Here is a 21,026-nt window from a genome sequence, read left to right as displayed (position 1 = left end):
GGTGTGCTGGCACATGGGAGACTCAGCAGTCAACACTGTCCCCAGGCAGCAAGCACCCAGGGACAGGCTCACCCTCGTGGCTTGAAATGAAAACCTCCCGGAGGATTGTGATGTTTGTCTCCTGCCCATGAGGGAGAGGATGGGAGCCCTCATCCCAGCAAAGCACCAACCCTTCACTCCTGCATCACTGGGAGTTTCTGCAGCCCCAAAGTGTGAGGTGCTGTGTGGCAGCGGGGAAGCGCAGCATCCCGCACCCTCGCTCTTGGTTTGTGTGCTGGAATCGCCTGGCTTGGAAAGGAGAGTTTAGGAAAAGTCCAGTGCAGGGCACTGGAATTCCTGAACCGTCAAAAAGAAACCTGCATCGCTTTACAGGAGGGGGTGAGCACCCATAACCGAAGGTGGGACAGCCCAGGCAGAGGAGTGTGAGGTGCGGGGGCTTCATCAGGAGAGGAGAAGGTGGGGGGAAGCTGGATCCCTCCATCCCATAATGTGCGAACAAGCAGATAAACAGCAGAATCAAAAAGTAACTAATTGCAAAACGCTCTAAGGAGCTGCTTTTCCCTGCTGGCATCGTGTCCTGACCCTCTGCCGAAGTGTTTCTTAAGGAATTTGACATCTGTCTCGTGAGAGGGGTTGCACAAGGGCTCCAGCAGCCGGGAGCCTCTGCTGGTCTCTGGCCAGCGGGCAGTAGCTGGAGGCAAACGCTGGCCCAGGGCTCCCAGCCAGGGCCCACTCGCTGTGTGCCTGTGGGTGCTGGGGTGGGTTCAGCACCTCTTCTTGGGTGCAGGCTCTGTGCGAGGTGATGCTGGGCAGCCCTGCGTGTAGCCGGTGTTTGGGGAGGGGAGAGGTACTGGCATCATCCGGAGCATCGGGGCTGGGCTGGGGACAGGGACTGGGCAGCTGCTGAGGCAAGCTGGGCTGGAGCGAGGAGAGGGCACAGGCGTGTGATTAATGGCGATGACTCCGTTGGTAAATGGGAACCATCATCCTTCTCGTCTTTAAAACATGAGTCAGAGGCAGCAGCCGGGAAAGGCCGTTAGCACTGTGCAGGGAGGTCACAGCAGCGGGGCCATGCTGTGTGGTGGCAGGGGTGGCCGGGGCAAGTGGTGGTGCCCAGGCATCGTCCCCACACCGGCACTGGGGCCACTCGCTCCGGGATGTGCTGGGTGGGGGGAAGGTGGGCTTTCAGCCACGGTGGGAAACAGCATCATTCCCCAGGGAGCAGCCAGGAGTGCCAGGAAACTTGAGCAACTGGGCAAACCATTCCCGCACGAGCTTAAACCTCCCAGTTTTCCTCTAACTCGAAGTGCTTGTTTGTCCACCACGAGGCACTGGCTGAGCCCCGAGCTGGGGGGGCAGCCCCCCAAGGGGCAGCGCGGGTGGTGGAGGTGCTGCACGAACCTGACGTGAACCTGGTCTGTGTGCCAGAGCACAGGGAGCCGGGCAGCCCCCCGGGGCTGCAGCCCCAAGGTGACCAGCTGGGCCTTGTCCCTCGTCCCGCTGCAGCCCCCATGTCACAACTCCTTCATCACAGCCCCTGTGCCATAGCCCCCAGCCCTGCCACAGCCCCCGAGTCACAGCCCCTGGCCCTGCCACAGCCCCCGAGTCACAGCCCCCCTGTCACAGCCCCCAGCCCTGCCCACAGCCCCCGACTCACAGCCCCCGTGTCACAGCCCCTGGTCCTGCCACAGCTCCCGTGTCACAGCCCCTGTGCCTTAGCCCCCCACCCTGCCACAGTCCCCATGTCACAGCTCCTGTGTCACAGCCCCTGGCCCTGCCACAGCCCCCCTGTCACAGCCCCGAGCCCTGCCCACAGCCCCTGAGTCACAGCCCCCGTGTCACAGCCCCTGGTCCTGCCACAGCCCCTGTGTCACAGCCCTTGTGTCACAGCCCCTGTGTCATAGTCCCCAGCCCTGCCACAGCCCCCGAGTCACAGCCCCCGTGTCACAGCCCCCGTGCCACAGCGCCCGGCTCTGCTGCAGCCTCTGTGTCACAGCACCCAACCTCCGTTTTGCAGCCCCTGGCTCCGCAGTCCCCAGCCCCACCGCTTCCCCGGCTCAGCCCCGCCGGCAGAGCACGAACTGCGGCTGGAGAGAACTACTCGCATCGCTCCCTGGTGGTCTAGTGGTTAGGATTCGGCGCTCTCACCGCCGCGGCCCGGGTTCGATTCCCGGTCAGGGAAGTTCCCTTTTTGCCGCGCTCTGCCCGCTTTTCCGCCGTTCCCGCCCCCGCCCACCCGGGGCTCCCCCCAGCCACGCAGGACGCGCTGCGGCCGCGGCCCGCGGCGGTGGGGGCGCTGCGTGCGGCCTGCGCAGGCGCGGCCTGGCCCCTCCCCTGCCCGCCGTCGGCGTCGCCGGGTCCCGCTCGGTGTCTGGCGGCGGCGGCGGCGAGGGACCGCGCCGGGACCGGGGCCCGCTCGACGTCGGGAGGAGCCGCCCGCGCCCAGGGGCCGCCCCCGCCCGGGGCTGCCCGGCCCCCGCCTGCCCGCGGGGCGCAGGTGAGCGCGGCGGCGGGGCTGGGCCTCGGCGGGCCCGGCCCCGCGGGTGGAGGCCAAGATGGAGCTGGTGCCGCCGCCGGCGGGGGGGGGCGCCGGGGGCGGGTCGGGGCGCGGAGGAGGAGGAGGAGAAGGGGGCCGGGGGGACGCGCTGCCCCGGGGGGGCTGGGGGTCCCCGCCTGGCAGGGCACGGTGCCTCCCGGGACCCTCCGCCGCGGGGGGGCGGCCCGGCCCCCTCCCACCGCCCACGGGCGCCTTCCCGCGGGGCTGCGGGCTGTGAGCGGGGGGAGGGGAACACCCGACCCCCTGATCCCCCGACCCCCCCCAGGGCCTGGGAAGGTGGATTCTAAATGAAAGTCATTGGCGTTGGTGCGAGCTGCGGCTCGCCGGGAGTGCTGGGGGCACCTGGGTTGGCTTTCCCCCCCTTCCCTTTCCTTACATTGTTCTGCTTAATTTAAAAAAAAAAAAAAATCAATTTGTAACTGCTCAGATTATGATGTGCTTAATGAATGACGTATTAGCGGTGGGAAGTAAATCCAGCCTTTCCAATGAGAAACTTGCACCGGCAGCATAATTCCAGCATAATTCCATGGGTTTGTGCTGTCTCCCTGGATCTGACATTAAGGATGCGGGTCAGGTAGTTCTGGGGGGGATGCAGGGAGGGGGGATGCAGGTGGGGGGGATGCAGGGAGGGGGGATGCAGCGGGACCGAATGCAGGCGGCCGGAGCACGGATCACCGCTAACGCCTCGCTCTTGCTTTGTGCCTGCCCAGCACCTTGGTGCTGTGCACGCAGCGACACGCTGCTGCTGCCTGTATTGCTGGAGCATGTTCCCCGGTGGAGCCCTGTTTCCCCCGGAGAGCAAGGTGAAGCCAGCCGTGCCCAGCGTTTTTATCTTTCCTAGGTTTGCTTTTCTCAGGGTATTCATTTTCCTGCGTGGTAAGATGCTGTTGGCAGGGCTGTGTGTGCTTAATAGTCTCTCTCCTGCGGTAAAGCGTAAAAATCCAGCATAAATTCAGCACATCATCTTGCAGCAGTATGGAATAATACATAATACAGCTCTCCTGGCTGATGGCTGCCTGATGCCCCCGTGCTAGCTTAGCTTAAAGAGACGGGGATGTTATATCTGTGCTTAAATACCGTATTAGTTTGCTGCTGTTGAAGCACAAACTCACAGGCCGCAGTCGCCGTGGCTGGCCGCTGGTGATTCACCTGTTCGGTTGGGTAAATTGAGCCATCGGAACTCCGCACATCGGAAAAGGATTTCCCTTTGGAATGCGTCAGGGTCGTACCTGTTCTAATTCTTCACTAGTAGCAGCCACCTTTAAGTGGAATTCATCATTTTCACCACAATCTCAGTAGAGGCATTTCCAAATTCTAAGGCGTCAGTCGGTTTCAGGCTGCCGAGGATCAGCGTTTGCATTTTGGTTTGCTTTTGTTAGAAAATGAGAGTTCTAATCTGACTAAGAGATCCTGAGAAATAGATGCCAAATTCATCTGCATTAATGAATTAGCTCTAATAATTCAAGTACGCTGTGCTCTGGGAGGGAGAACAGAGGGGAAGCAAAAACTAGAGTGGAAGAGAAATTGACTTTAATATATAGAGCGTAGGATGAAAAGGAGTTTATTTTTATTGAGCAGCTTCCTGTGGTTTTCTGCTGGTGCTCTAAGGACTTTGGAGAAAGTTGTCACGATGCTGGCTGTGTGGGTTCTTGCTTTGTGGATAACCCCCAGTTTAGAGAGGAGACTTCCATTCAAACAGCTTTTTATAAGCATATATAAATGCTTCTTTCCCTCCCTGCTTTATTTCATTTTGGTGATTGTCCGTGGCATTTAAATGAAAGGGGAGGTGCTGCAACGTGGTCATTTTCCTCCTAAATTTTTGATGGATTGATAAATTGCAGGCTGTAGCGCCAAAGTGAAAACAAAGTAGAGATTGTTCAAACTCACAGGGTAGCTGCTGTGTGCCGTATTAACTGTCTTCTACCAGTGAGCATCTGTAAAAAGTAATGTCTTTGTATCATGCTTTGTCCCGTAGCGCAGACCTGATACCTGTGTTGATTATTTTGGAGGAGTATAAAGGCTCTTTCAGCCTTTCCTGCGTGCGAAGCGATGCGCCGGCCGGCCGGTTAGTAGCACGCCATGTTTTGCTGCTGGATCATGGTGTGATGGGGTGGTGTGCTTGGTGGCAGAGGTGGCACTGTCACCGACCTGACCTCAGTCATCACGCTGCCCAGGGTGGTCGGAACCTGCCGGAGACTTGGTCTGCAGCGGGTGGTCGGAGCAGGGATCAAAATCCAGCTGCGTTATGGACAGGCTTTTCTTACTGTGCCACGGGAAGGCATCGGGCACGTCGGCGGTGGCGTTTGGATCTTCACACTTAAGAAAAAATTGGGTAGTGCCAGAATGTGACTTGGGAACCTAGCAGCAGGGATGCTGATTTGAGACCGTTGGCCTCGTTAGCAGGTTACGCTGTTGGGGAGCTGGTGGTCAGCAATGATGCTGTTGGTCATCGTATTTCTACTCTTTATGAGCTTCAAGAAGGATTTTTGTCTGTGTTTAAGTATCTTGACAGTGGATACTAATGGAGGCCTAACTGGATTGCTTAAGAAATCATGTTTTAGCTTAAATGTAAAAGTTGCTGATAGGACTTTTTTTTTTTTTTTAAAAAAATCTATGAATTCAATTGCCAGACTCATCCTCTTTGGGAAAGTGGGCACAATTTCAGACTGGGGGGTGGTTCTGCAAATCCCCACTGTTTATTGAATGACTTGACGTAGAATAACAACGCTCTACCTGGCCTGTGGTAATTGCCCTGTTTCCCTCTTTTGATCCGTTTGCCAGCACCTTCTCTTTTTTTAAGTATCGTTAATGTTAATAACCAGATCAAAATATTTTAATATTTTTTTCAGTCTGGGAAGGGAAGGGGTTGGCAGAACTTTTCTGCAAAGCTTATACGTAGGACTGAGCACTCGTGTCCTCCCCGGAATGTGCAAAATGGCATCTGCCAGCATTTTCACTGCTCTCCGGTCACACACACGTAAGTATGGGGAGTAATTTAAGGTGACTTTTGTACACTGACTGATTTCCTTCACAGTCTGATCTAGAGCCGTGCAAGTCCTCCTTGTTTGGCTTTGCTCTTTGCAGTTCTAGCTGGGGCTCTGCTGCAGCTCTGCTCACAGCCTCCCTTCTCCAGGTTCACCTGCCGAGGTAGGAGATGAAGTGGCACTAGGGAGGGAGGATTGCCTCCGCTGGGGAAGATGTGGCTCTCCTGTTGCTCCCCACTGGTCTGAGGAAAAGGCATTTTCAAGGAGCGGGTGTGTGCAGGTTGGCCAGCCACTTGGTGTCCGTGAGGTGACCCCCAACCTATCAGCAGATGGCACCGAGGGCTGCAGTGGCCAGTCCACGCTCTCAGGAAATGGTTGTGTGGCCACCCGTGCCGTAAGGCAGATGGGTCGTGGCAAAATGCGGAGGGAGGGATGAGGAGCGTGGCTGATGCTGAGGACCAAAGTGGTGCATTGCACTATTATTTTATTTTTACGTGAAAAAGTTATTTTCCTTGTACTCCAATAATTGAAGTAATTTGAATTAAGCAATATTGGTTTAGAAGTGTCCATGTAAATATTTTTTGCATATTTAACTCTAGCTACCTGTGCTGGCCACTCAAAGCTGTTCCACGCATTCAGGGTGACATGGTGACTGACTGGACATGTGCACAGGAAAAGACTTGGATGACGAGGAGGAACTGGAGTGATCATCGTGCACCTGGCCAGCTTTTGCTGTCAGCAGGTTGCCAGTGCTTACAGTCCCTCAATAGCTGTTTGGGAATTCTTACCCTGGTTTTAATGTGGTTTTTATTCTTAGGGGTTTGTTACTATGTCAACTACTATGTCTTGATGCTGGTTGGTTAACCAGTGACCGCTTTTAATCTTGAAAGACAGGAGTTTGAATGGTGCTATACCTTAAGATTTACCTAGAAGTTCAGTTAAAGTGTTTTCTTAATAAAAACATACAAAGCACAGTTGCTAGAAAGTACGTGTTTTAGCTTCAGATGCGCTTTGGTTCCTATTTCAGGCAGTGTAAACTGATACCTAAGAGCTGCACTCCAGAACAAAAGTGCCTCAAAAGATTGTTGGAGTATTTTTAATGAAGTGATGGTAGCTACCAAAAAAGTAAAAGAAAGATTTTTGTGTGCATGGAATAGCTAAATAATAATAATTATTGGTGTTAGATTGCAGGGGGTTTAGTGTGTCGTTAATGTGTAGTTTTTTCTTGGAAGAACGTGAGTAAGATGACTTGAGCATCCACTCACATTGCTTCTGTCCTGGCAGCTTCTCCTTATTGCACTTACCTTGTATCTGCATTGCACTAAAACGTGCCTTCTTCAAGTCCTTTTCTGCCTTCTTCAGTAGTGCTGAAACACTTTCAGTGCCAGCACGTTGTAGGGCCAACTGTACAATTTCAGGGTGGTTTTCTTCCAGGTGCAGGTTTTTTATCCTTTTGTGTGTGCAGTGATAGAAGGAAATGGAAGGTGCGTGGTGTGCAGCAGTGCTCCTGTGCAAATGGAACGAGTCTTCTTGGCCCAAGTTAACTTAAATCAGCAGCTGCTATCTCCTCTTTCATCATCTGGTCAAGGATTTTGTGATGAGAATAGGATTTTTCCCATGAAAAATACTTTTTTACTTTCTTCTTTGTAATATACTTCAGTACCGTGATCTAAACTTTGTTAGGTGAATGGTTGAGCAAAACAAAAAACGCAGTGGCATTCAGTTACTTCTTACCAAAGCACGACAAATTAATCTCTTTTTTGAATTTATTTATTCTTGTGATGTGATACAAGTATGCTTTCATTAACTGGTGTTTATGTGATGGTCTGGTTGCTTCTGACAGATGAATGAGGCAAGTGAGTAGTTCTGTAGATGTGATTGCAACGACAGGCAGTACCTCGTAGCAGTGGGGAGAAGCTGATAGAAGAGCACAAACCGGAGATCCAGGCAGCACCCCACACTTCCCCCCACTTGCCTTCCAGGCTTCCTCTTCCCTCCAAGAATATGTATTTATATATCTCTTAAGAACCGTTTTTTAACTGCTTGCTCTAGGAACACTGACTTACACCATCCTGCTTTTGCTTTTGTCACACGGGACTTCCCAGTCCTGACCAGGTTGCATCTGTGTCTTACTTAAGTTGCGCTACGTTGCGGTGGTAGGGATCCCGGAGCGTTTGTGGCTTTTAAAGAACAATCTGTAGAAGAAGTGAACATATAGGACCTATAGGTTGATAACGTTTTGCAGCGCAGATAGAAAAAGCCCAAAGTTTGCTGATGTCATTGCAGTAGCCAACTACGCAGTTACAAAATTAGGAACTCGCATAGGTTTTCTGTTTGCTTTTCCCCTTTTATGTCTAAATTTTTGGCTGTATTTCAGATGAAAATATTCTTTTCCCTTCCATCTGTCATTACATATTTTATGTCTTAGCAGGATTTTCTGTTACTGTGATGGTAATACCTTAGCAATTTTATTTATGCTCAGAAATAGTTTGTAATTTAGTGTCTTGGTTCCAGTGTGTGGTGCGTAGCACAGGCCACCTCCTAAACTGGGTCAGCCATTACAGAATTTTCCTTAGGAAACTTGTTCCTTGTGGCATGAGGATTTAGGGACACTTACTGGAAAAACATAATGAGGTTTAAAGCTGCTTGTAGAGAGGAGAAGGACTATGGGAGCCCAACTCCAAGGGTGTTTGTGGGCAGTTACCAGTGCCAGTGTCTGCAGTAATCTTGAACGTGCAGGTGCAGGATATTTATCCTACCAGACAAGGTTGCATCAAGTGAGAAGTCTACAATTTCAGCTTGCATCTAGCATTCCTTGATGGTATGCAATTGCAGGAATTTATTTAAAAATGTGTTGAGAGATGTCTTAATTTTTCTGTGCTTCCCTGTAGGTCAGCAGGGAGGTTGGTGGTCCTGCTTCTGATGTTTAGAACTAAGAGAACGGGGGATCAGGGGAAAAAAATGAGCCACGTTAGGATCTTGTTCAGATACCGGAGCGTGGCACTGTGTCTTTGGGAGACATGTGATGTTGTGATACAAGTGGGTAGAAGGGGAATAAAATTAATTGAGTGTTCGTGTGCTTTTGCAAAGGGCATGTGGGATCCTTGTGAAATCGTCTGGTATCTGCACAGGGAATTGAAGCAGTGCTTTTCCTTTTTCTTTTTTTTTTGTTGTTTGTTAAAAGTTCTGCTCTAGTTCAGCTCCATCAGGGACTGGAGTTATCCTGATGCAGTTCCAGGTCAGGCTGATAACTGCTTTGATTTGAAGCAGGCTGATCCCACATACCTCACCTGACTTAAGTACGTGATGCCTGGGGCTGGGCGCCTCGCTGCGTGCTGTGAGCTCTGGAAGGGGGTGAGATGTTGAGTGGTTCGTGGGACCTCGGTGGGAGCAGACACCTGTTTCTTTTCCCTCTTCACCTGCATGGTTTACTTTCGCTGCTTCTAGATCCTGTGTTCTTCCCCGTGCCGCTGGCATCTCCTCACCTGCTCCTCCCTGAGCGGAAGGGAATGGACCATGAAACTGTTGGGTGCCTGCAGTGACCTGTGTCTCGGAAGCCATAACCAGCCAGATTTCCTGTTCTAAATTGTGTTAAAAAAACAGATTCAGTTTCTGTTCAGAGCAGTGAATTGATTTAAGTTCCAGGTTATTTCTGTGTTGCTGTTCTCTGTGAACTTACTATTTTCCATCTCATAAGTAACAAGCTCCATTGTGCAGGGATGCTGCTTCTCTGCATGTGCACGGTCCTGATGTGTGTCTTGAGGAATTACTCTGGTCTGAGTGCTGAAAGAAAAATAGGGTATGAACCATGTGGGTTTTTTTAAGAAAATTTCTTTTATTGTCATTGGGGTTTGGTTTGAGGGATCGCTTGTCAGTCAGTCATTCTTTTGAAGGCCCTAACATTAATGCTGGGAAATAACGTTCTTGCTTTGAGTAGACCATTTTTGTCTCCAAGGAAAATAAACGCATAGCGAACAGAAATATTTTGTCTCAATGGTAATTAGTGAAAATACTTATCTTCCTTAATAACTGTCTCGCTCTTTCTTTTCCTGCAAAGCTCCCAATTCCCATACATGCTCGCTTCATTCTTGTTGCACTTCTAAAAGTTACTTTGGCACAACATTTGCTATTGGCAATTAACTTGGGGAAACCAGGCAAGCAGAGTTAATCAAAAGGTGTTTGGAAGGTGCATAGTTACAATTTCCAAAGCATGCCTTGCTATTTCACCGAGTGGTTTGGATAGCAGGGACAACAATCAACATGGCTTTATTTTTTATTACTGGTCCTAGATGGAATATAAGTTGAGTGAAGTATCTTGGATGAGGAAACCCCAGCATCTTCCATAGTTGTCCTCTAACGTGCAACTCCTTCCCCAGGTTTCCTGCATCTTATCTTAAAATCATGTTTCTTCCAGTGACTTGTTCTGTTGACGTCTTCTGTATGAAGCCCAGTTAGTCCATCTAGTCTAAAAGTTTTCTCTCTATGATGACTTTCACTCTTCCTTCCTTGCTGTTTTGAGGCTGTTTAAATCTGTAGACATATAAAATATCATTTAAAAATAACCCTAAACGAGGAAAAGTGCTATTTTGTGACTATTTCTGTTTCTGCTAAGGGTCTTCAGGGTGGCGTACTCTTGTTTTGGGGAATGTGCGTAAGAATAACACGGGTTTAACATCGCATTGACAGCGTCACATCATGTCTACAGGCAGACTGAAGAGACATCTGTCATGGCCTGGTGTTGGTTGAGATCAGAGGGAGGAATAAAAGTGTCACAGTCACAAAAACCAAGAGTTTTCTGGCTTTGTTCTGAGTTACTACTTTAGGAGGGAAAAAAGACTAAATATGATAATTCTACACACTGAGACGACAAGGCATGTGCATTGGGAATGGCAGGGATTAAATGATGCATCGATATAATAGTGGCCTTCTCAGAGTCCTCTGAAGTGTGATACCAGCCTGAAAACGTAGTTTATAAAATCCATACGTGGTTGGATGTTCTATTTCTTATCCCAGTAATAACGTTAGAAACCTCTGTTGTAATTAAAGTCTGGGACATGGTATTTCCTTAAGTGCCAGGTTTGCAACCAAGTCTGGGGTCTGAAATTCAAGCTGTGGCTTTTCTTGTAACCGCTGGTGAGTTAGTGGGAAAGCCAGTAGGATTAACACCGCTCTCAGTTGCGTTGCTGCCTTATTTCTATATTGTAGGCTGGCTTTTTTTCTTTTTTTCTTTTTTTTTATTTTTTTGTGTTAAGCAGCCACGAAATACCTTTGCCAGATTGAACAGCAGAACTGAGTACACACTTCGTCATGCCATTTGCAGGTTAGATGTGTGCAGAGAGAATGGTGGAAATAAACTAGTGTAAAATAGATCTTTTTGGTGGTGAAACCACACTATTGTTAGAAGGGGCCAAAGAGTTTTATCTCCTGTGAGAAAATAGTGGTTTAAATTAAAACCACTTTTAATCGAGCCCCGTGATTTGTTCGGATGTTTCTAGCCAAATGAGCTGGGTGGAGATGATGTATTGAGCACCTCATGATCCAGACAGACACGAACACACGAGTTCTATACTGGTTGATATAGTCTGAGCGTATGTGGGGATGTAGCTCCATTAGCAGTGCGTTCACAGCGTCGTCATTCAGTGCCATGAAAACTTTAGGTCGCTGGGGAATAACTGTCATCTGTCCCCAGGTGTGTTGTGCTTGGTTTGCTGTGTGTGTGCCTGGGGACGTGGGCTCTGTTGTAGCCGACCTGAGAAAAAACAAAAATCCTTGCCCTGAAGTCATGCCCCTCCGGCATTGCTCGGTCTTCAGAAGAAAAGGAATTTTGTGGTGTTTTCCTGCCTAAACAACAGATAAAAATTTGAGTGGTAGAAGCTGTGCTGGGCAGTTCGGATTTTATCGTGAAAATCTTAAGTCTTAACTGCTTTTACGGGTCTAAGTGCCCATTGCTGGGGATTTGCATGAGGCGGGGATGAAGCTCAGCACCTCCTGCCTCTCAAACCATTTTCTGCAATGTCTGACACAGCCAGTGGGGAGGGATCTGTGGGGTGACGGTGACCTAAGGATGTCTTGCATGTAAAAAATATATATACATACTTCTTGTTTGTAGCCCTTAGTTTAGCAAATCTGTGTTTTTGACCTGCCGTTTCACTTGCAGTTTTTTCAGGTCTGTTCTCCCCCTTCCGTGGTTGATAGTTCCCATCTCCAGGATGGAGAGCTTGAAGGTGCTGGGGCAGTGTTGGCCTTCGTTCGGATGAGGTTGGCCGTGGAATTAATTTTAACTTTTTTTTTACGATTTCTCTGTCAGTTGGCAAATTGACTTCTGGGCAGATGTTCCCTGGGGGGCTGGAGGTGGGCTGCTTGGGGGGGCTGGGCTGCTTGGCGGGGTGCTCACCCCCTCATACGGTGTTCAGGAGGGTTGTGTCCAGACTGTGTAATTTGCAACTGGGGGACCACTTATTCCTGGTGATGTGTGTGGTGGTTTTGTTTGAGTTTTTTGGGTATGTTGGGTTTTTTTTTTTTCTTTCTCTTTTTATCCTTTTTTTTTTTTCTTTTTTTCCTTTTTCCCTTTTTTCTCCCTTTTTTTTTTTTCCTCCTTTTCTTTTTTTTTTCCCTTCTTTTTTGAGGTTTACCTGGCTGGTGGCAGGCAGTACTTGTGTCAGTATTGCAGCTTGCTCCCACTGCTTCCGTTCATGCATAGTCTTGTGATTCTAGGATGGAAAAGAGCATGCATTTTATTGCATTGATTGGGGTGATTATGATTTTAATCAGTAGTTTCTCAAAAGCAGTGGTTTTGGGGGTGTCTTTTTAGCGAAAATGTTATTTTCAAACTTAAAACATATTTTACACCACCAGTTGCTCCGTCTTGGCACATTTTTCTCAGCGGCAGGGCTGCGGGAGCCACTGTCTGTTGTGTTTGTGATGTGTGGCACAGGGAACGGTGACAATTGGTGCCCACCGGCCACCGGGTCGTTATCAAAACTCATTATTTATCGGTGTGCAGGCGCCCTTGCTGGGCAGGGGGGTTGATCCCCAGCACAGCTCCTCTCATTGCTGCTGGCGCTGCTGGAAAGCAGCGTTGGGAAAGGACAAGGAGTGGTGGTTTGGTTTTGGTTGGGGTTTTTTTGGTTGGTTGGTTTTTAGTTTTTGTTTTGTTTGTTTGTTTTTGGGGTTTTTTTTGTTGTTGTTTTTTAACATTTTTGTTAGTATTCAACCTTACCTGAAAAGGCAAATCCGTTGCGCTGGTTTTGCCCTTTTTTTCTTTATAATCTAATAAAAAAGGCTTGAAATGTGTGTTAGAAGCCCATGTTTTCTGTTTTTTATGGGAGGAAATGAAAATGTTATTTTTCTGGCAGTTTCTGTGAGGAAGTGAAATAATGAAACAGTGACGTCTCTTCCCCACTCCTCACAAAAAACTGGGGAAACACAGTTGAGCAATTAGAAGAAAGGATTTTTAGCTATGCTTAAGTTTTAAACTTTGCAAAAGAAAAAAATCTTTGGAGCTAAAGCCTTCACGACTTAACTGAGCGGATACAAGTGCTGCTTGAATAATTGTGCATCGTCTTGGGCTGGGAGGACCCGATCAGATACATGAGGTAAAAGTAAATCAGGGGAAAAAGAATGCTTTTCTGCCTGTAATATTAAATAAATAAGCTTATTTTTGGAGTAAAATCTTGTAGTCTTCAGTAGACTACTCTGTGGAATAGAGAGAAGGGTTCAGACGTTGCAGGGACAGTTCCGTTGGGTGCCGGGTGGTCCTATAAAGCCATTTTTGCTTTCCTGAGCTGGGTGCTTGGTAGGTGCTTGTTTCTAGAAACTTGGCTTTATAAATTCTGCTGTTCAGTTCTGCTCATTTTGCTTTTTTATTCATAACTTTTTAAGAGGATGATTTGTGTGCTTGGTGAGGGAAAAGATAGCTGTTAAAGAGCTGCGTGGCAGAGATGAATAACCTGAAAACACATGGTTTCTCCAAGGGAAGCGCCAGACCTGATCATTTTAGATCAGGTTGAATATATACATGAGTTACCTTCTGCTGTTGGTACAAACTGGTCTTTGTTTTTGTTTTTTTACCCACTAAAAAAATAAACTATCCATTTGAAAGTCATTAACAAAGACCGTTCATGACTGAAACTGCCAAGAGCGTTTATTTGACAACAAAGCTATTCCAGTAATGACGTAGTGTAAAAGAATTTTGCTCTTTGTAAATTTTTTTGCAATTTGTAAAACCATACTTCTACATTATTTAATTATTTTTTTTTTGGGGGGGAGACCCCATTATTTACCTTCTCATCTGCCTCCACATTTGATAGCAGAAGAAGATAGGATTTTTTTTCCCCCCTCCATCTCCTGCTACTGTGTACAAGTGCAGAGGGTAGTCTTCCCCTGCCTGTCCAGTTTAATTTCTGATAAATCTCTTTGCCAACCAACTTGTAATGTGAAGGATGTGTTTAGGTCCGGGAAGATCATTGCACCGTTTTTTTTGCCTCTCGGACTGCTGACACGGCTGTGTTAGATGTACTCTGTAACCTGTATTTGTTCCTTCTTTTCGACCAGGCAGATGCCTGTGCTGCAGCAAGGCGCCGTAGCCTGGTGCTAAAGCTGCTGTGCATTCCTCTGTGTTTATTGTACAGTTACTGTCCGTGCCGCAGAGGACTCGTCCCTACCTACCCAGAGTGGCAAAGCATTTGGGGCAGGCTGTCCAGAGGTCGGTGGTTGCATTTTGACGATTGATCTAAATGCTGATACTTTTTGTCATTTTTTTTTTTGTTCTTGTTGTTTAAAAGCCTTTAGTTGCCTTCTTTACAGGTGTGGTATAATAGTATCAATCCCATTTTTATGTGCGTAAACCAATCTGTTTGTTCAAGACTTCTATATTTTAAAGGTTTAATACTTTGACTATGTTGCTATAGCCATTAACAACAATTTTTTTTTTATTGTTACGGTTTATTCAACCTGCCTTGCACAAATGGCGCTGCGCCTTGCACTGCTGCTTTTGAAGAAGTTTAAGATCCTTCTCTAGAAGAAATAAGTGGCATCAGTGTCACACTACCTGCAACTGAACATTGTGGGGTTTCTGATTTGTTCTAGTGAACTTGCATGCTAGTTACAGCGATGCAAACACTGCATGGATTTATATAGAGAAAGAATTAAGAGTAATAATGAGGCAAGCAAACAGAACTACTGATTTTTCATAAATTTTTAAATAGCTGAGTAAGTAGATGTAGGGTTTTTTCACAGCTATATGCTGTTTGTGACACTTGCACTTTGCCATATAAGCTACCGTATAAACAATAATTTAATTTTGCTGAAGGATTTACGTAGGAGCCATGAAATCCTAAGTAGGGAATCCATTAAAAAAGCCAGGATTTTAGAGAGGTACTCCTGTAGCTGAGGAGAGAGGATAGAAAATGTGAATCTAATACTTTGCTCACCCCCCCCATATTGAATAACTTCTTTAGTAGGTTTGAATCTTACTCTTGTATAGGGTACAAGGTCACAAGTCTTTATAACAGGTTGGTCAATCAGACTTAAATGGCTAAATTTTAATCTGCTAAGCTTATTAGAGAAACAACACTTGTATCCCTGTAGTTAAGTTTCTCACAAGTTTCAGTGTAACCTCTCTTTTGGTTGTTAATGATGCATGTTGCATCAATTTAGGCTTGAATTTAGCAGAGAAGTTGTGTTGTCCCGGATTTAATCTATTTAAAAGCTCTGTGTTTCTATTTATAATAACCAAATTCCTGCTTAAGAGAATTTAATGAAGATTTTAGCATTGCAGTCTTTCACTGTTGGAGACCTGTCTTCTGTTCCCAAGGCACATGAATTTGGCCATAGTAAGGTTCATTTTTTCTGCGTTTGAATTAATTCCCTGGATACTAGTTTAGCTTTACATCAGGGTTTATATGTTAAGACAGAATGTTTTTATTGATATCAAATTTCTCACATGACCTTTAGTAAAAGGCTGCAAACCGAATAGCAAAATTTAGCTAAAAGGCTTTTGTGCTGCAATATTAAAAAAGAAAAAAGCAAGCAACATCAAAACACTCACTCTTGGATGCTTTAATGAGATAGTAAATGTTAGTGCTTCAATTAATAGCTTAAAAATTCCTATTTCAAGACAGCTAGGAGAATGTTCATGAAGAGTGCTTCAAAATAGTAGTAGTCTGAGTGCACTCATTAGCCAGTTTGCTTTACCTTCAGCCCTTTCACATCATTTTTCCAGTGATACATTTTGCAAGTGATGTGAGCAAGTAAGGATGTGAAAGTAAAGACTTGGGACTTTGTTTTGTCTATTGATTATTTTTTTTATTTGCCTTAATTGCAGCATTATTTCTTTAAGTACTTGATAACTATGATATAGCTCATGTACATGATAGAGATGGATTATGAAGCAAGGTATCCTAAAGATATTTTTTGTTAACAACATACGGAGCAGGATGATGACAATTCTGTTAGCAGGATTGTTAAATAAAAATGGTTCTCCTGCATCTGTTGGAGGAGGTCAGGATGGACAGAAGAAAGATACATACTTTTTATCAAAAAGATCTGAGAATGTCTGATTTCTGTAAGGAGAAAGGTAGTATATGTCTCTTGGTTAGAGGAAGAAAAGGTGCTGAGCACTATTTATGGTCGCAGTAATATGGGGAAAATGCACTATTAGCTAAGTGGGATTCAAGTTTGCAGGACAAAAGAGGTTGGAAGAGCTGGGTTTGGTATGAGCAAAATGCTGGTAAGAACAGGCAGACTTCCTGAGCGTATTTCTTCATTTGTGTTACAAAACTTACCACAATTTTAACGTGTTGTTGAATGTAGTTTGCATTTGTGTCACTTTGCTTGCTTTTTATCTTCATCATTCTTTAATCTTTTCTTATCTTCATATTTATATATGTACTCTGTCTCTTTAACCAGTACTTATTCCCTTCCCCAGGTATTTTTTTCCTTTGACTTTTTGTGGTTTTTGGAACCAGGTAACATCTATAAATCTTAATTTTCAATGCTTCTGTTTCTTTTCTGGCATCTATCCTTCATTTTCTCTCCTTTTTTTTGTGTTGTGAATATCGTGTAATAAGGAGGGGAGATATTTACGAGTAATTATAAGCAGGGTATTATGTAGAGCTCTGGGTCAGTGGATCTGGCCTGCTGAATAATGAGATTGGATGGGTAGATCAAAACATTCCTGAGTCACTAAATTAGAATTGCCAGTCGCAATAGAAATTGCACGAGTAAAACCCCCAGAAGATGTGCTGCAGATGGCTGCTGTGCTGGCGGGGAGGATGCGGTGATGAAGAGATGATGTGAACTAGCTGGCGTGGGTTTCTCATCTATTTAGATTTTTATAAGTAGTAGTTTCCTTTGGAATTTATTTTTGTCTTGTTCAGTTATTTCCAGCTCTAAATCAGGCTTTGTGCGGCTAATGAAACTTTGTGTTGGGGTAGCTGGGAGACTGAGGAAAATATTGCTGCTTGCAGCCATGTTAAGATAAAAATACTTTTCTATATATTCTAAGTTCTGTACGTTATTACCTATGTATGCTGTAAAGAATAGACTTTTTTTTCTGATGGAGTTTTGATGAGGCCTGAGCCAGAATCTTGTATTTGAACTATTCGAGGCTTCTATCCCCGCATCATTATATCTTCGTTTACTTCGTGATATGCCAAATGCCGGCTTTAGCAGGATGGCTTATTTTGTCAGAGGTGAGCAAGTACAGTCAAACCTCCAAAGTACATTTGGTCTTTGCTTTCTTGCCCTGTTTCTCTCACAGGTTTCCAGCTGTGTGCAGCGGTAAATGGAGCGCACTGGTGCTGTTTTCTCAGTTCATCAACACTTCTGAAACATCAGTTGCCGTTTGAAACGGAATTAGTGGTAATTTTAAAGATGGTATGAAGGCAGAGATTATTATTGTTGGGGGGGAAAAACAAATGACGATGCGTCTGCTAGCTAGAGATTGAAGGAGAAGTTTTACAGTAAGCGCAGGCACGACTGGCGGACGGGTCTGCGTGCGTCCCTCCTCGTCCCGGTGCGCTGGGAGCCTGGGCTGGAATTCCGACTGCGAGCCCCGCTAATGCCCACGGCTTTCTGAGGGATCACTCTGGAAGTGTTCTTGGAGCTGTGCCTCTGTGATGAAGGGAGCGGCAGGCAGGGCACCTGGAAGCTTCTACAGGTTCACAAAACAGGACATTTCTCACCTGAGCGAGAGCCTGCCCTTGAACATTGCATACGCTCTGTCTGAGTGGGAAAGCTTGAATTCTGCCTGTAGCTGGTGCACTCCCTGCCTTTCATTTTTCAGGAAAAGTCCTTTGATGGTATCTCTCAAATAAACTAAATAGATCCATTAACAGTAAGCCGATTATGTAGTTGTTGGTTGGTTCGTTCTTAGTCATTTATGGGTTTGCTGCTAAGATGAATCAGCTTCTTACAGCTGGCGTAAAACAAATCCTGCGGCCGGCAATGCCAACAGCTTGCTGGGTGTGTTCCCAACATCTCTGTTTGCTGCACCAAACTTGCAAGTTCATGAAAGGCGTACTTTTTAATTGAATGGGGAGTTTACTTCTCAAATGCCTTCGGAGCTTGTTCTTTGGAATCTGTTGAAAGGGTTTGGTTGATGATTAAGCAATGACTTGCCGGGTAAAAGCTGCTCTGAAGTTTATTATTATTATTATTCACGAGCTTCCACTCGTGAAGTTTATTGTTTGGTAATCTAATGCGTAAGTAAGTTTGTGATTAAGCAGGTACAGGATATATCTAACCCATGCCATTAATCAGAAAGGTATTTTAACATGTTGCAGTGATTTTCCCCTAAATGTTCCCATAGGATCATCTAGCATTTCCTAGGCTCCTCTTGCCCATTCATTCTTTTGTTTTCCTGTGGTCGGTGGGCTGGAGCAATCTGTCCTGCTGTGCCTTGGCTGCTGGGAGAGGGGGGCTGTGCTGCTGGGTCATCTCGGGCTCTGTTCCTCCCTGCATGCCGCGGTGAGACTTGTGTCTTCTTTGGGTGATCTCCTTCAGGAAGAGGGAGTGGGGATGGGATAACACTGGGTTTTTCTTGATGGAAATTTGTCCTGGCAAAATGAGCTGGTATTGTTGTGCAGTTTTAAGTTCCACGAACCAGTTCTGCTGCCGGGTGGAGTGGCGTTAGGAACGGCACAGTGGCATTCCGCTGCTGCGTGCTTTTGCACGTCTGCTTCATCTTGGTGGCGGTGCTGTGCATAACTTGTGAAGAAAGGTGCTGTAGCGGCGATACTGTTCTTTCTATTGAAATAAATACATTAAAAAATGACTTTTGAATGTCACAAAGGTGTGTGAGCACCGCGAAGGCGCTCTGGGCTGCGGCATGGGGCGCCCTGTGCCGGAGCCCGGCAGTGTGTCGGGGGAATGCGTCGGTTCATTTTCTGTAGCACGCACTCTCACAACGCTGCAGACTATCAAGGCTTGGAAAACACACTTCTCTTGTTTTAAGTACAGATATTTCACAAATGTCCAAGTTGAAAAAGTCCCAAGTCTTAAACAGATAACGGTTGTTAGAGTTTCTGTGCAGCTCCTATCTTTGAGATAAGTGTGCGTCTTCCACATGGGGAAAGGTTTGGGAAAAGAGGCTGAAGCTGCAGATAAAAGCAGAGAGCCCTTGAATTTATATTTCTAACTTACTTCGACAGCTAATCCATTCTAAAGATAAGTATTTACATTGTGGAGACTTGCTGTAGTATAAAATATTTTGGATCGTGAAAAGACTTGTGTTTTACTCTGGACTTTCATATCAAGGTGGCATTTGAGTGGAAGCATCATGAAAATGCTTAAATGCAGCCTTTAAAACGTGTTCACCAATGGCCCTGAGGGTGTTGGAGGAAGGTGTGTGCCCGCTCAATGCACCCAGACGGCAGTGTGCCCCCACGCTCCTGGTGGCTTCAACACTTACTTGCTTTAAGTGAAAATTCTATATAAGTACGGAAATGAAATAACAAAAATGTAACCTTCTGTCTTTCCTGTCTTTAGTATATTACGAAGGATTGTCAGAATAAAATAACGTGATGATAATTTTGTAATGAGCCCTCAATGTAAGAGCTATTGAACAATTGATTTGCTTTTTTTTTTGTCTTTAGGAGATTCAGTTTTAGAGGTGTGTGGAGGCTGTTACCACTTACCTTAGAGTATTCAAACGACACCAGGTGAGTACTGTATTTTTTTGATTTCTGGTAGCTACTCATTTAAATGTAAAGTAATGCCGAGGAAACGAAGTTCCTTATAAAAATATCTAGTACCTCATGAAGCCAAGCTTAAAAGGACTCGTATTTTTCTTGATAATACAGTCTTTGTTGGTTGGGGTTTTTTCCCCTCTGTCTCCCCTTTAAAAATGATTTTATTTCTTTTTCACCCTTGAAAAATACCAGATTGTGAGATTGACTCTAAATGAATCTGAGACAGACGGACAGGATGCAGAGGCCAGTGGTGTTGCTTTGTTTTGGTGATAAAACAGTATTTACTGAAGTGTTTTCTGGCTTGGTGTTTTTATTTAGACTTTTACTAGTAAATACTGGTTGAGATAGTTCAGTTTAAGATTAATACCTATAGTTATTTTTCTGCACTGGAAATCTTTGAAAAGGTAGTAATCTTAAATTTAATTGGCATTATATTTTACCATGTAGTCAGTAACCAGAAATGCTTCGCCACATACAAATCTTTCCTAAAATACTCCAGCGCTTCCTGAAGTTGTATAATAAAGAATCAACTAGACGTAATTTTTGTTAAGAGCTGGCAAAACATCATTTCCAAACTAGGCTCTTTAATCATCTGCTAATATGCTCTTCAAACCACAATTGCAGAGAGCTTGGCAGTGTTACAGATAGTTTGTGTTGAAGACACTTGCAGGGTTGGTGCCGTGGTGGTGCTGGGCTGTGCTGGGGCAGCAGCCCACCGCTTCTGTCCAACGTGGCTGTGAGTTTGTCTTTCACATGCCTCTTGTTTCTTGTTTGTCCCTTTCGGGGATTTCTCTGTTCTCTGTGTTACTGGCTACGTATGGAAAGACTGGGAAGCCGGTTTGTTCATCTGGTTTCAACCAAACTCGTTTGCAAATGTGCAGTTTGGATAGAGGGTATCCATTGAGGTTAATGACCTGCCGTTATCCCGTGTGCAGTGGGTAAGTATCATTTACTGGGTTAGGAGGTGGCGGATTTTGTCTGTTAAAGCGGGATTTCACTTTTTGGAACAACTGTTGACAGGCAGATTCCCTACATTGCAGATAAACACTTCACTAAAATTGTTGTGAACAGCACGTGTAAAGGTCTGTGCATTGGTGCATGGTGTGATTTATCGCCCCTGCCCTGCCTTTTACAGTAACTTAAACTTAGGAATGTACAGGTATTAAGAACATTTAAAATTCTGGTGAAGATTGGACCCCAGTGTCCTGCTGTAGTAGTATTTTTGAGTTAATATTTTTTAGTTTCCTCTGCCTCTTCTGATTTCCATCAGTGGCACTGAGCAGCCGTAACTCC

General features: G+C 45.9%; 1 protein-coding gene across 7 annotated transcripts in view; it reads left to right on the top strand.

Moving 5' to 3' along the window:
- Positions 1-2,313: 2,313 nt before the first annotated feature.
- The window catches only part of DNAJC5 (DnaJ heat shock protein family (Hsp40) member C5), a 32,883-nt gene continuing 14,170 nt past the window's right edge, over positions 2,314-21,026 (top strand). The window contains exons 1-4 of one of the 7 annotated variants that reach the window (XM_080404445.1): positions 2,314-2,497; positions 11,699-11,799; positions 19,638-19,703; positions 20,559-20,671. The gene's annotated coding sequence lies outside the window, so the exon portion shown is untranslated. Of the gene's footprint in view, positions 2,498-11,698; positions 11,800-12,590; positions 13,137-13,209; positions 14,246-19,637; positions 19,704-20,558; positions 20,672-21,026 lie in introns of those variants that run through there. The other 6 variants (XM_080404441.1, XM_080404443.1, XM_080404446.1 and 3 more) reach the window with 6 other exon arrangements.

Source organism: Falco punctatus (assembly GCF_963210335.1).
Source record: "Falco punctatus genome assembly, chromosome: 10".
In the NCBI taxonomy this organism is placed as follows: domain Eukaryota; kingdom Metazoa; phylum Chordata; class Aves; order Falconiformes; family Falconidae; genus Falco; species Falco punctatus.
The sequence above is the reverse complement of the archived record's forward strand: the minus strand, read 5'-3'. Positions and strand labels throughout refer to the sequence as shown.